The 14362-nt window shown below is 38.2% G+C and overlaps 1 protein-coding gene across 1 annotated transcript in view; it reads right to left on the reverse strand.

The window, feature by feature from the left end:
• RSPO3 (R-spondin 3) overlaps nt 1-14362 on the reverse strand; it is a 75863-nt gene that overhangs the window by 53781 nt on the left and 7720 nt on the right. The window lies entirely within an intron of this gene.

Raw genomic sequence — 14362 nt, forward strand, 5'->3', positions numbered from 1 at the left:
AGCTTTATGTGTGACATCCAAAGTCCTGAGCAGAAAAAAATAAGTGGATTTTTCTCCTAGATTCACAAAATTGCTGACAGAACAGGAGCTGACATGCACCTTTGTGAGTATGATGCATTTTTGTATTTATATGCATGATTCACTGTGGTACCCCCTCATTCAGAAATGGGCCTTGCATGTTCCCTAGAGGAGCACAGGAAATGGGCGGTGGAGAACTGGCTTTGGACTCAAACAGAGTTCTGACGTTTACTAACTGAAAAACCAGAAGGTACATCTTCATCTAGCTATTCATTTAAACAATTAAGTTTTCTAACATCCAGACACTGGGCTAGTTGGTGAACATCCAAAGATGAAAAAAACCAATAATCTGTGTCGAAGAGTTCACAAATAAGAGTCTGATTATTTATTTAGACAATAGTTGCTTAACCTCTTTGAGCCTAAGCTTCCTCATCTGCAACCTGAAAATATCTACTCGATAGACACTGGGGGGATTAAGTGAGACCATGTGTAAGCACCTAGCACTCTTACAGGCACTCGTTACAAATCAGTAAGTGTAAGACATTTTGTTTTACTCAAGAAGTACCAAGCACATCCTTGTACTATTTCCACTCTTATTCAAGGCAGCTGGAAGCTTTAGTCAATAATAACTCCTCAAAAGCCTCCAAGCAAGGAGACAGGAGAGAGGGCAGATGCTGAAGCTTCTTTCTAACACAGATTTGGGGAAACTTGAGGAGCCAAGGATTCACGAACAGTCATAGAGAGGGGCTACATTTTAAGGACTGCAGACACAGCTTTTAATGGGTATCAATGGTGGTCTCAAACAACATTCTGAGCAAGAAGTCTTCTGGGACTCTAGCAACACACTGACGACAAGAAACTGCTTAAACAGACTGAAGGAGGTCAGGCATGCCATGGAAATGGTACCAGAATGGTATAGAGAACGTGAAGGTCTATGCCTGTGGTTCTCAAACTTTACTGTATGTGAAAATGACCTGGAGTACTTGTTAATAATGCAGATGCATAGGTTTTACTCCAAAAGATTTTGATTTGGGAATGAAGAGGTGGGCCTAGGTAGCTGCATTTATAAGAAGCACCCCAGGTGAATGTGATGCAGGTGATACAAATACCACATTCTCAGTATCACATCATGGCCATCCTCACAACTAAGTATTTATTCAGTGATTACTGGAAATTCTCTAGTAGGGACTGAGAGACGAAATACGGTCCCTGGCTCAAGAATTCTACAATACAGTTAGTAGAATAGCCTGTTTATATTCTGAGGGCTGTAAATACATGGTTTAGAAATTTACAACAGAAATTAAAAGGTAGGGGCAATAACTGATGGCTGAGGTATCTGAAGACTGTAGAGAACGATTAGGAATAATTATGGCACTTGAAGGAAGAGAAGAACTTAGACGAATGGAAAGAGAGGGAATGTTATGAACAGGAATGTTTACGTAGGAATATATAAAGAACATTTGGGATAATGGTGAATATAAAACTGTGGAATTTTATGGGACCTTAGATTTCAGATGAGAACACTGACATCCACACAGTTAATTAGCTTCCAGCTGATAGAATCATAAACCTTTGGAACTTTAGAGGGATTTAGTTCAAACAGCTTCCCCAGAACAGTCTATTTAATCATGTTTAGTAAAACAAATCTTATGATATTTGGGGGCAGCCAACATAATTATTTTACTGCATCCCCTCATATTGAACATCTTAAAACATCTCCCACAGTGAACGTTAATCTGTCTTTCAGAAAGTTCTACTACCATAGAGCACACCCAATATGCTTTCTGGTTTCCTTCAGACAGTTTGTCAAACAATGCTTGGTGCTTTGGATGAAAAGATGGATAAGACCTAGGAGTTCCAAGTATGGCTAGAGACTATAAACAAGGTCAAGCCAGCATGGTAAACACTGTGTACAAGGCCAGGGAGAAAGGAAACAACTAACCACCTGGAAACACCTACTTGGGAGACCTGACATTTGAGCTGGATATTGAGAAATAAGGAGAAACTGGGTGGGGATTTGAATTTAATCTTACACGTAATTTGGATGAACTGTTTATGGACAAATCAGTGACATGATCTAATTTGGTTCTAAGTAAATCCTCTCTGATGGTGGAGAAAAGAATCACTGGGAAGGAGAGACTAAAAGTTGAGAGAGTCAATAGGATGTTGTGTTCTGTACCTGGCATTGCTGTTAGCTGAATTAGAATAGTATTAATGGGATGCAAAAAGAGAGCATGGATTTTTAAGTTATTTTCAAAGAAGACTGGACAGGATTGACAGGATTTGACAATCAATTTTCAATGGGAAAATGAAAGAGTAATAAATGTTGAGTTGGGGGTTTCTAATTTGGGAGACCAGGCATAAAATGATGTGGTTAACTGAGATAAGGGAATTCAGATATCAAACTAGAAGGATAGGTGATTGAGGGAGGGAGAAAAGCAGGTGAAAATGATTGTTTTATTTTGAGGTCCTGGGGCCTGGACTTGTCTTATCTCCCTTCTGTATCCCAAACACATAGCCCAGGACAAGGCACATTAACAGGTTCATAATGCATCATAAAGAATAAAACCCTAAACCCCTTCATTTTATTAAAAAAAACCCAAACCCCCCAAAAAACAAAAGCTGAAGCTTATGGAGTTTTGGTGCCTTGACAAGGATCACCTAGCATTGGTGGCACTTTTCAGGGTTTTGTTTTGTTTTTTTTTTTGGTTTGACTGGAATGTGAAATTTATGGAGAGGATTAGAGGGGAGAGAAAGTTAAGACTAAACATAAGGAGCATGAATAGCAGGCCAAGGACTTGGCTGTGCCGATAACAAGGAAACGTCATGGTTTTGAAAGGTGATGGGACTTTAGGAAAAGTTGTTCATGCATAATAGGAGTTCAGAAAACAAAGTTGGGGGGAATGCTTGCAACCCGGCAGTTCAATCATTACACCTGAGTGTGCACGCATTTAGGTATGGAATCTAAGAGTTCTCCAAAACCAAAGAGAAATAAAATGCTGAAGCTAAGCATGATTTCTTACAGCATCAATATCCCATTACATTTCCAGTGTTTAAGATCATTCCCTGATGTTCATTTCCTCGTGATTAGTCATTGTGGAGACAGGTCCTGGAAAGTTAGTCATGAATCTTGCCCAGAGTAGGAGCAGAGACACCTGACTGTTATTCCTCTGATTTTCCATCTTCCTCACTGGATGAAATAAATGTTCCTGTGGTCCATGATAATGATCACTCTACATTGAGACTATACAGCCAAATCTTTAGTAACAAAAAGAGATCCAACTTGGTTCATCTTCCATCATACCCTCTATAGGCATGTTACTTTGGATACTGTATCACCAGAATATTAATCAGGAAGCAAATTTCAAGATCCTAATTCATTACTCGATATGTAACAAAAATAAATGATTATAGTGAAATAGCAAAATGGGAAAGTTGTTTTCCTTAATATTTTATAAAATAATGTATCACTATGAATCTTTATTTTTAATTTATTTTAGCTTATAAGGACTATCAGGGGAGCCATGGGCTTAGAATTTTATTCTTAGATTTAAAAGCATTTCTGTTCTGTCTTTAAAATAGCTTATTTGGTACCCTTTCCCCTTGGAATTTCCCCCACCCCACCTTCCAGGATGAGTTCACACATGGGTATTTAAATGGGAAAGAACCTTAAAGAGCCACCAATTCACCTTGTCAGCCAATAAGAATCATCTCATCCATAACAAAGATTTCCCCTAATTTACATGCCTTTATTGTCAAACTCAAAGAAATTAAACTAATAGTAGGAACTTCACAGGAGATGAATGGGGATTCTGGTAATGCAGGAATGGCCATGAACTTGTAAGACAAATATGCGTACAACTATGCATGTGTTTATAAGCTGTACAAAATTATATTGATATGTTATTGTTAATAATGGGCATAATGGTACTTTACCATCTCAGGGCCAGATCTGAACCTAACCATTCCCAGGAATAGAATAAGAATATATTTGATGAGGAAACTGACAACTGTATTTGATGAGAGTATGTATAATTGGTTTGTTTTTTAAAAATTGTGCCCTATTGTGAGTCTTGTTAGACTAGGACAACAGGTTATAGAAACTTTTTAATGTTTAGATCTCATGGAGTAAGAAAATGAAGAGATTGTGAAATAAATATCCAGTGAACAAATAATTCTCTTTGAAACGACTGTTAATTAAACAAATAAGAAATCAGATTGCCAGAAGATCCACAGAGCACTTCTCTGGAACGTCAGTCCTTGGAACCATCTGCCATGTGGTGTCTGGTGTTACAGAATGGCCACAGGAGTTGTTTCTACTCTTGGCTCCACTGCAAAGTGACTTCAGTCAAGTAATTCACTTCTCTGCCTCTCTTTTTCCTTCCTCAGTTACATGAGGGAATTATGCTGCATGCATTATTCCCTGCAATCTTCCTGGCTATTAAAACATGCTGTAGGACTTCCCTGGTGGCGCAGTGGTTAAGAATTTGCCTGCCAGTGCAGGGGACACGGGTTCGATCCCTGGTTCGGGAAGATCCCACATGCCGCGGAGCAACTAAGCCCGAGTGCCACAACTACTGAGCCCTCGTGCTACAACTACTGAAGCCCACGCGCCTAGAGCTCATGCTCCGCGACGAGAGAAGCCACCGCAATGAGAAGCCCGTGCACCGCAACGAAGAGTAGCCCCCGCTCGCCGTAACTGGAGAAAGCCCGCGCACAGCAATGAAGACCCAACGCAGCTAAAAATAAATAAATAAATAAATTTATTAAAAAATAAAATAAAATAAAACCTGTTGTACACCTAATCCACACGGCTCTTTCTCGAGTATTTTCTATTTCAGTAAATGGCACCATTCATTGGCTAAAGCCAGAGAGCCGGGTGCCCTCCCCACCCTCATCAATCACCCTTTCCTATGAACAGAGCTCACATCTTTCATTTCCTACCCCCACTTCTGCTCCCATTGAGCAATTACAGTGAACTTTTAAGAACAGTAGTTGTGATCTTATCAGGCCCCTGCTTTAACAACTGTTTAAAGGCTTCTCATTATACTTCCCAACTAACCACTTCTGTCAATTAGCCCAGTTTACTCTCTTGCCTAAGGAGGCATCAGTAGTTCTGTCTCAGTAGCAGAAAGAGAATTTCCCTCATTTAAACCTCCTTTGGCCTTCTCCGTTAATGGGCTTAATGAAAAGCAGAGTGTAATGGGGAACGCTGTGCTTTAGGCCATAAGATCTGGGTATACACTTAATTCTACCCTTTCTGACTATGTCATTTTGATCCGTTTCCTAATTAGTTTAAGCCTCAGTTTCTTCATTTCTAAAATAGTTAACTATATATCACGAGATTGGTGTGAAGGCTACATGAGATAACATATATAAAAACACCTGATAGTCACCTCTCCTTATGCAAAATCCTTCACAAGTTAGTAATAACATACAGAAAAGAGCTGGATCATATTATTTTCAAGCCTCTGAATTCTGGCAACTGACATTTAAAGCTTTCAATTGATGTTAGGAAAGATCACATAAGAAATCCAAATAACTTGTTGACATGCATTTGCCAAACTGGTGCTTTAAGTAGATCGGATTGTATGTTTCATGTAGTGGTCAAGGGTTACCATAAAAGGTTTGAAAAATGCCTCTGAGAGATGGACAAAAATGCACTAATGTTTAAACATACAATATTTTAATGTTTGTTTGATAAAAGTAATTCCAGTTAATGAACTAGTGTGAAAGTTCAACTATAGAAATTATTCAGTGCCAAAAAAGGAAATTCGCTCAGCTAAACCATGCCGCTCCATTACAAGCCTTACCTAACAATGCCAACCACGTTTATAGTTTGCATAGCAAACTTCCTATGATTGTCACAAACGTCATGCTAAGCCATGACTCCTATTCATCGGTCATAAATTTTCAAGCAAGAAAATACTGGGAGGCCCAATAAATTCCAGTGTTTTCAGTTGATCTTTCCTCTACCTTCCTGCGTCTTCCCCACATGATGTCTAGTATCCTTGTTTTCCAGAGAAAAATCTGGGTGTTCATTAAGCTTATTTGTGAACAATCTGATTTCCAGTTCTATTTAAACAAGACTTAAAAAGAAAAGTTATACAGCTTAGAAAGAGTGCCTAACAGTTTTCACTTATCTTAGGCCAAATACTGTTTAATTCTGGTTTCATGGTTTGTTTGTTTTTTCCTTAACGACTGTGACATGCTACAAATCACGTGTGTTTTGTTCACTTTTGTAATCTCGGCACATACTAAATGTTCAATAAATAGCTGTTGAATGAATGAATGAATTTATGTTATTTTAGGCTAAGTTTAATTTCAATTTTCCCTGTACTTCCCCCCCCAACAGAACTTCTTTTTCATTTGTTAGCTTTTTAAAAATATGATCTAAAAAACTCCATGAAAGTACAAAGAAAATCTCATGCTTTTGAATTCAAGCTCTAACTCCACATTCTTGAAGTTTTGACAGATAGTTGTCTAAGGATAGAGCATGCTACAAGAAGGAAAGGGAAAGCTCTTTGATCTTACTGTTGCAGGGACTTCAAGATCAGTCTCTTGCTTTCAAATAAATGAAAGATTAAGAGTCAGATTTTATAGTGGATGCAACTGAATCACAGACTAAATGATTTGTCTAAATTATACAACAGAGTGTTAATTAGAAATCAACCCACCTACCCTCTAATGTGGCATTTCTCTAGCTATAGTCCAAACTCAAAAAGATCAAGATTCTAAAAAGGCAACGAGAAAGATGTTATTCTCCCACAATGAAGTTTATGAAGTTTCCATGTCATCTCCCTTAAATCTTTTTATTTTCTTTGCAAAATCATCAACAAATATAGGATTCAAGTGGGATCCAACTGGAGACTCAGCAGTGAATGGTTGTCACTATAAGTTAGAAGCAAAACAAGGAGGAATAAAATCCCATTGTAGATATTTTAACAACGTTATTTATATAGCATCTTTTCTCTAAAATGCTTTTCAGCAGAAAAAAGATTCTATGTAAAGTAAAAAGAAAAATCTTACGCCTGTAAAGAAGAAAAAACTACATATACTAATGAGAAATCTTAGATTGTGACTTATCAATAAAGAAACTGAATTAAAATTCTTGGCTTTTTATATTTTAGTGTAGGCCTTAAATCATCAAGCGAAGGAGGAAACAATAAGTAGTGTAAAGGATGTATACCTTTTCTAGTCAAGTATCACAATAATCATCAGTACAGTAGAATTAATTTGAAATTCAGTCAATGAAGCCTCCGATGTTTTAAATGACTTAGCTGTGTAATCCCCTAGTATATAAAACACTTGAAAATGCCATGCAAACAGGAACGTGCAGAAGTGGAACACTGGTGCGCTTCCACCCCTTGAGGCTAGGTTACCACCCTGTTTTAACAAGTGATATTTGATACAAGTATTAGAGCTTAGCTATTATCCCTTTTAATAGTTCTTGAATAACAACACAGAAACCAGAACTTACATCAGACAGGATCTCAGATGTATCACTTCATTTTGTTGGGAATATGGAGAAATAGCTAAGAACTACACTGAACTGGCAGGGTGATAGAAAAATCTGTAACTGCCCCTCACTTTTTATTAAACCATTAAAACACTAGTAGCCAATTTTTACTATTTTCAAATTAATTTAACTCATTTCCCGTACATTCTGTGCACATTAAAACATGTCATCTCTCTGGTGATAACGTATAATATTTTTCAGTTCAGGTTACACAGAGTTCAATCTACTTCCTATCTGGATTCTTTTTTCCCTTAGTCTTTTCTCCAGTGTACAATATTGGAATCTGTGCATCAGATAGCATAAGGCCTGTTGTTGCAAACATTAATAAGATATATCTTTTGGGAACAGTTACTTACACTTTGTTTCATCTCTAATGGAAAGGATTTCTCTAAATATTTACACCAGAACAGTTGTCAGAATGAATCCTGCAAAACTGCTGGCATACTCCCAGGAGCAGGGGCTGGTGTGGGGGGAAGGGGAGATTCCTGGTTCCTGGTCGTATAATTTTAAGCAGCCCTAGATTTTCAGGAAGCTGCTTGCTAGAATATGAAGGGTCTGTATTAACAAAAAGGTACTTCAGTGTGTAGACAAATTCAAGTAAAGTATCTGAACAGCCACTTTCGTTTATTGCTCTTATAAAAATGGCTCTCCATTTGCTTCAGGTTTAAAGTAAAGGGATGGATTCGGTTTCAGAGACCCAGCAAATAAATTGTATATGAGGAAAGAAACTTGTATAGGAAGTGTGAAGGAACACCGAAATCATTCTATGCAGTGGCCCTCAAGGTGCTTAATATATAGAAATGACTTGTTCCTTCCATGAATTGCTGAGTGAGAGAGTCAGCATGCAAAAGTTAGACAGGAGAGAAGTGAAATCTGCCAAGATAAATGCCAAGATAAATGCAGCAGTGTTTCATAAATTAACTCGGCTGTCTGTGTGTTTGTTTTTTCTTTGGAAGAGCCTAAAATTAAGACTGTTCGACTCATCTTAGTAGTGGTTTAGAATTTGAGGAGTGGATGAGAAAGTAAGTTTGGGCTAGGAAGGGTAGAGAAAATATCCTGCATTGGAAAATCTTGGCAATTTTCATTTGAAAATTTGTTCTTATCTGATGAACGATGGTACTTCTGCCCCAAAGTCTGTGAATTAAGTAGTTTGGTTAAGAAATGATTACACAAAGATTTCTGGGTTTGTAAGCTCTCCATTTATAGTATGGGCAAGATATTAAGTTCAGAGGCAAACAGTTCATGATGAATTCCTAGAACGTAAATGAGGTGTCCACATGGGTACTGAAAATGGTAGAAGTAGCCTGAAATGGTCTGGACCTACTCTTGCTGGAAATCTCCCTTATTCTATTAGAAATTAAACGTTGAGGTATGGGCACATAATGCTCACAAGTCTGAAAACACACATGAATCAGGGCTGGGCCCTGGAGGCTCAGTGCTAGGTAGAATGGCACATGCTATTGATTGTACTAGGGCCAAGGATACATCGACATGATCTTGCAAGTCTAATTGGCTTCCAAGGGAATCCCACTGATCTATGTTAAAAGTTTGAATTTACATCAAGCTCTGGACAGAAATGGAATATTGGATGGATGTCTTAGAAATATGCTATAGGAGAGACTGCCCCTTTTAAATTATACTAGTCTTTGTGGAGAGGGCTAAGAGTTAACATCTTGAGGGTGGCATGAAATGAGTCTGTGAATTGAGGCCAGAGGGGCTAAGAATACTGCCTTCAGGCTTTATTTCTTGTTACCAAACAGTAATGAGGGTCCTGTTAAACTTAGATCAACAAATTGCTCATAAATTGGAAAACAAGACTGAATTCTGTACGAAACAAATCTTCAGCAGCTCAGTATGTGCTCATTTAGTTTGTGGCCAAGCAGCACTTGTCTACATCTTCTGTACTGCATGGCAGGAACTACATGCCATCAAAAGGTTGTGAGTGATACAAGTAAATGCAAGGTCACCGTTTTGCTGCTAAATTTCCAAAAGTTAAGATTCTTCAATTCTTAAATCAGCTCATGGTCAAATTTAAGACCAAATAAAATCAAATATATGATTCCACTAAACTGGTAATATCATATTGATAGCAGATCATTATAACTCTTTGATGTACACAGGGCATGAGGTCAGGGTTTATTTCTCCAGTGTTACCTGGAGATTGCCAGTTGCCACAGAAGGCTGGCCAGAATAAGAACCTGACTGCGTGCCTTTCTGTGGATTTAAAATAAGCAATATCACCCATCCACATGTTTAAACAAAGAGAGTCTAAGGCCACAGGCGTCTAAGGTCTGAGGTCATAGGAGTACTAAAATATACTGACGTCATTCTGAATCATAAGAGAATGGGAAACTTACCACATTAAGGACAGTGGGAACTCTGTGACTTTGTTCAATTTAAGATCCAGCACATGAGGTGACAGAGTAACCTTGCTGGGTATTTGAGGCAGTGTCAATAGTTTCAAAGGTGAACTTTCACTGAGGTTATTAAGCATAGATATATTTGTGCTACTTGAATATTTTCCTATAGAAAGGCTTAACAATCCTCTAATTTCTAGCATATTGAAAGCTTAAAATCAAAGCACCACTTAGTTCTTAATAATTTTGATTTAGCTGCTTACAGCACCATATTTCAAAATGGTATTATTTTCAGTAAAAGAAATCCTAAGCTTGCTCTTGGCCTTTTCCTAGATCTACAGGCTTTAGAGCTCCTGTCCTGTGCAATATACTACTATTTTCTTATTTCCAAATGTTACGTCAGGAATATTATATCTAAATTGACCTTAGGATGTTTACAAAGATCCTTTCCCCCGTCCCTTCCCATCCTAATCAGACACCTCTTGTACAAAGACTCAGACTACATTCCTTGGGTTCTTTTTATCTACTCAGGAAGGGAGGAGGAGAACTTGCAGTGATGACAGCAGGAGTTCTGTATGTGTGCGTCTGCCCTCATGCAGGCAGACAAGGTGGTTTATAAGATGACGGTGATTTGCACTGCGCACGTATACTGGCGACACATTTCCATCTCTTGCATGCTTAGGATGAATAACCTATTGAGGAAAAAAAAAATTGGTGGAAAAGCATTGTTTTCTGGTGGGTTTCCTGCTCTCTGTAACTCATGATTGCTCCCATTCCCTAGGGACAAGTAACTAGGTCTGACCACGGAGCAATGGCTCAAGCGTGCTCTGATGACCCTCCTCCCCAAAAGCCTGGCTTTCCTCAGTCTAATTACTTTTGGCAATTGTGGTTATTGGGATTTGGCCTAGTGACTCACTGGAACCCAAATTCTCCCAAGGAGCCCCCTTAACAAACAGAATTAAGTCTGACAGGAAGCCCAGACTTCCACCTCACTTTTACATGGAGTTTTCCCTGGTTTATGGCAAGGTTTGAACATCGTTCATGGACTAGAAAAGAATAATAAACAAGATTTAATGAAGATAACCACTTAAAGAAGAGCACATTAGGAGAGAAGTAAGAACAGTAAGTTCAAGAATAAACAACCTACTGCAAAACTTAACCCATTAAGATAGAGTTACAACTATGCTATTTATAGTAGTTTTACTGATCACCAGTAGTCAATATAAAGTTAGTCAGTAATTGTAGAAACCATAAAAGAAAAGGATGTTTATTTCTTATTAGAGGCCATTCTCTAACCATTTCATTTTTCCTGAAAACAAAGAGGACTCTAGGGCACCGTCATCTGGTAAGACATGAAAACAGTTGTTTATGATTATGTAGCTTTGAAAAAAAAATTGGGGGTATGGCTGATACCTCATCTTCTATTCACTGCCTCCCTAACCCCTGGTATAGTTCAGCAGCAAGCACCCTCACTCCTAATCGCACCTCTCCTAGCAGCAAGGTTCTTATCTGTGAAAACAGCAGCAGTATCTGTTAAACTCACCATCATGTTCTACTGTGTGCACTCTGCTATATCTTCTTAGACCCTCTGGCTGAGACAATTCTCAATCAGATGGTCTTGTCTGCACCAGTCAGTGCCACAAGTTAAACAGTACTCAACTGATCAACAATCTGGGGCTATCAGACTGCTTTATATTTTAAACTACTATCTGTTTGAACGACACATATCTCATCTCTTATCATACTCCACACAAGCCTATTTTTTCTGTCGAACTCTCATGAAACTGGCATTGTTTTCAACAGTTACTTAGCTGTAAGAGTTATCCTTGAATTAAGGGTCCAGTGGTACTTCTCAGTCTTGGCTGTACCTTAGAATCACCAGGACTACTTTTGAAAATGCAGATGTTCAGGCCCCATCCCCAGAGATTGCTTCATTTGGTCTAAGATAGAGTCTGGCTTTTTTTTTTTTTTAAGATCCCCAGGTGATTCTAATTGGAAATCAGGGTTGAAAAATCACTGTACCAAGGCCCATAAAGCAAGAATTCGGAGTGGAGGTTACTGTTAATGCTCATAGTAAAAGTAATATAAATAAGAGATTTTATGAAGCACCATAAAGATAACTTTTCTGGACAGCAAAAGCTAGCCAGTGAAATATCTATTGTGGTTATAAATTACAGAGAAGGATTTTGATATTTAACTGCAAAATTATAGATTTTGCCCACATTCTCATGCCTTAGTTAGTCTTCTTTTGGAATTGCACACCATAGATGGGAAGAATAATCTTAGATTATTTCATATAAACTGTGCTATTCTATTGCTTCTAATGAAAAAAAAAATCAGCAACTTTCTCTGTTTAAAAACCATCAATAGGGCAGGTTTAAGGAAAGAGAGGAAAAAGGACAGAGAAAAGAGAGAGATGTGGGAAGGAGTATTAGAATACCAGAAGCAACCTCTAGAGTAAATGTTTGAAGAAGACTTGTGGTTTGTTAAATGAGGAGGAAGAGGTAATGAGCAAAGAGAGTAAAGGAAAGAAAAAGTGGGGTAGCGTTTGAGAAAACACCCCCATGATTGCTTCAAGTACCAATCCCAATAGTTGAAGTGACATGAAAAAATCAAGGAAGGACATGGGCTTTGGAGTCAGTCCTGGGCTGGAATCCCAGGTCCACCACATCTTTGTTGAATGACCTCAGGCGACTGATATGGGACTACTGGCACCTGCCTTACAAGGTAAGTGTGAGGGCTAATTGAGATAATATTTGCAAAAACATCAAGGACAGAGTCTGGCACTCACAGGTGATTAAAACACGGCAGCTATTTAAACGATAATCATTATCACAATACTCACTTTAACATATAAATATAAATGCATATTAAGATAGAATGTATGTGAATATAACAGTGGTTCTGAGAACTGTGGTACCTCTTTCTTATCATCTAAATGTGGCTGATACTGTCTCTTCTCATATGACAGCCTTTGTCGAGATGACTGTGTGTTCACATATGTGAGGTCCCATTGTATGAAGGTACCTAACAATGAGAAACTAGCGGCACTTTTTCTCACCAGCTTATCAAGCATATGTTAAGAAAATAGTGTTCTAAAATAAGCATTTCACAAATTCTGTTATTTTATATTGTGTGGTGGTGGTTTGTATTATGTGGTTATAAAATGGGGGCTGCTTTACCACTTACTCTCAGGAATGTGCTTTGTATTGGGGTATAATTATAAATATGCTTACCAGCTAGTTTTCTAAGGACAATTTTTGGGAGTGAATATAGTGCATTGAATTATTATGTATTCATTTTAGAAAGATGTTTTAAGGTGACTAAATGTAATCCCATGCCCCAGCCAAGTGCTCAGAAGAGAAGTAGAACAGACCACTAGAAAATATAACCTGCTTCCTGATCCAGAAGACCCAACTTTCCTAGAAGAAGCAAGAGAGGGCATGGAACCTGGTTGTTACTGAGGCTAGACAATTACTCGGTGGGGATGTTGCAGAAGTAGTTCACGTATTATATAGATGGACTGAATTCCTTCAAGTTTCATTCCATCCTGAGAATTTCTTATTTTAAGAGAGCACACTTTGTTAAGAAATCTGCTTGAAAGTAGAATGCTATGAGTAGATGCTAGATCCAAGTGGAACGATATAAAAAATCATTTTTACACCTTAAGGAAACTAATCTTTCCTTACTATAAAGTTTTTCAGGTCTCCTAAGATCCTGTGGCAAAGGAATATCGTTCCACAGGTGATGAGACTTCCAAGTATGACCTTCAAGTGGAAGACTTGGCAATGTAAAATTACTGCTCCTGATACCAATGACCATTTTCTTACGTAGCACAAAAAGGGCTATAAAAATGAGAAACCACAGTTGAAAATGATATATTAGATTCTATAGACAAAGTACCTTAATGTAATTCATCTTATTTTGATACTACCAGTAAAAGTGAGTCTCAATGTCAGCACAGCAAACATTTTAATAACAATAAACAAGACACTGACAGATTTTTATCTCATGTATTCAACTATGACTTTTATGGGAGTAACTCAAAAATGCTTATCTTCAGCTCCCGAAACTCTCTGCAACTTTGATTCAGAGTTACTAAATGCCCTGCTGGCCCTCAAAGACAGCGCAAAAGGAAAATAAGTTTCCTAACAAATCTGCTTGTCTTACTTTCCTGTTCTTTTTGATTATCTCTAATCAAAAAGATAGACATAATTGTTTTTCACCCAGACATGAGTCCTTATAAGCCAAAGTTTAGTGCCAAGTATGGCTCTCTTCCTCTTTTCCCTTCATATGCACTCTCATGCTCAATCAGTCACTGTCATAGCACAGGGTCTTATAAGCTTAAACCTGGGCCTTTGTACTTGCCGCTTCCGTCCCATCACAGGGGCACTTCTAAACTCCTGTCATGGTAGGGGAGTTCTGATGCATCTTTCTAGCTGGGATTCCAAACCAGCTCCCTGTGACT

Source organism: Balaenoptera acutorostrata, chromosome 14 (genome assembly GCF_949987535.1).
Source record: "Balaenoptera acutorostrata chromosome 14, mBalAcu1.1, whole genome shotgun sequence".
NCBI lineage: Eukaryota > Metazoa > Chordata > Mammalia > Artiodactyla > Balaenopteridae > Balaenoptera > Balaenoptera acutorostrata.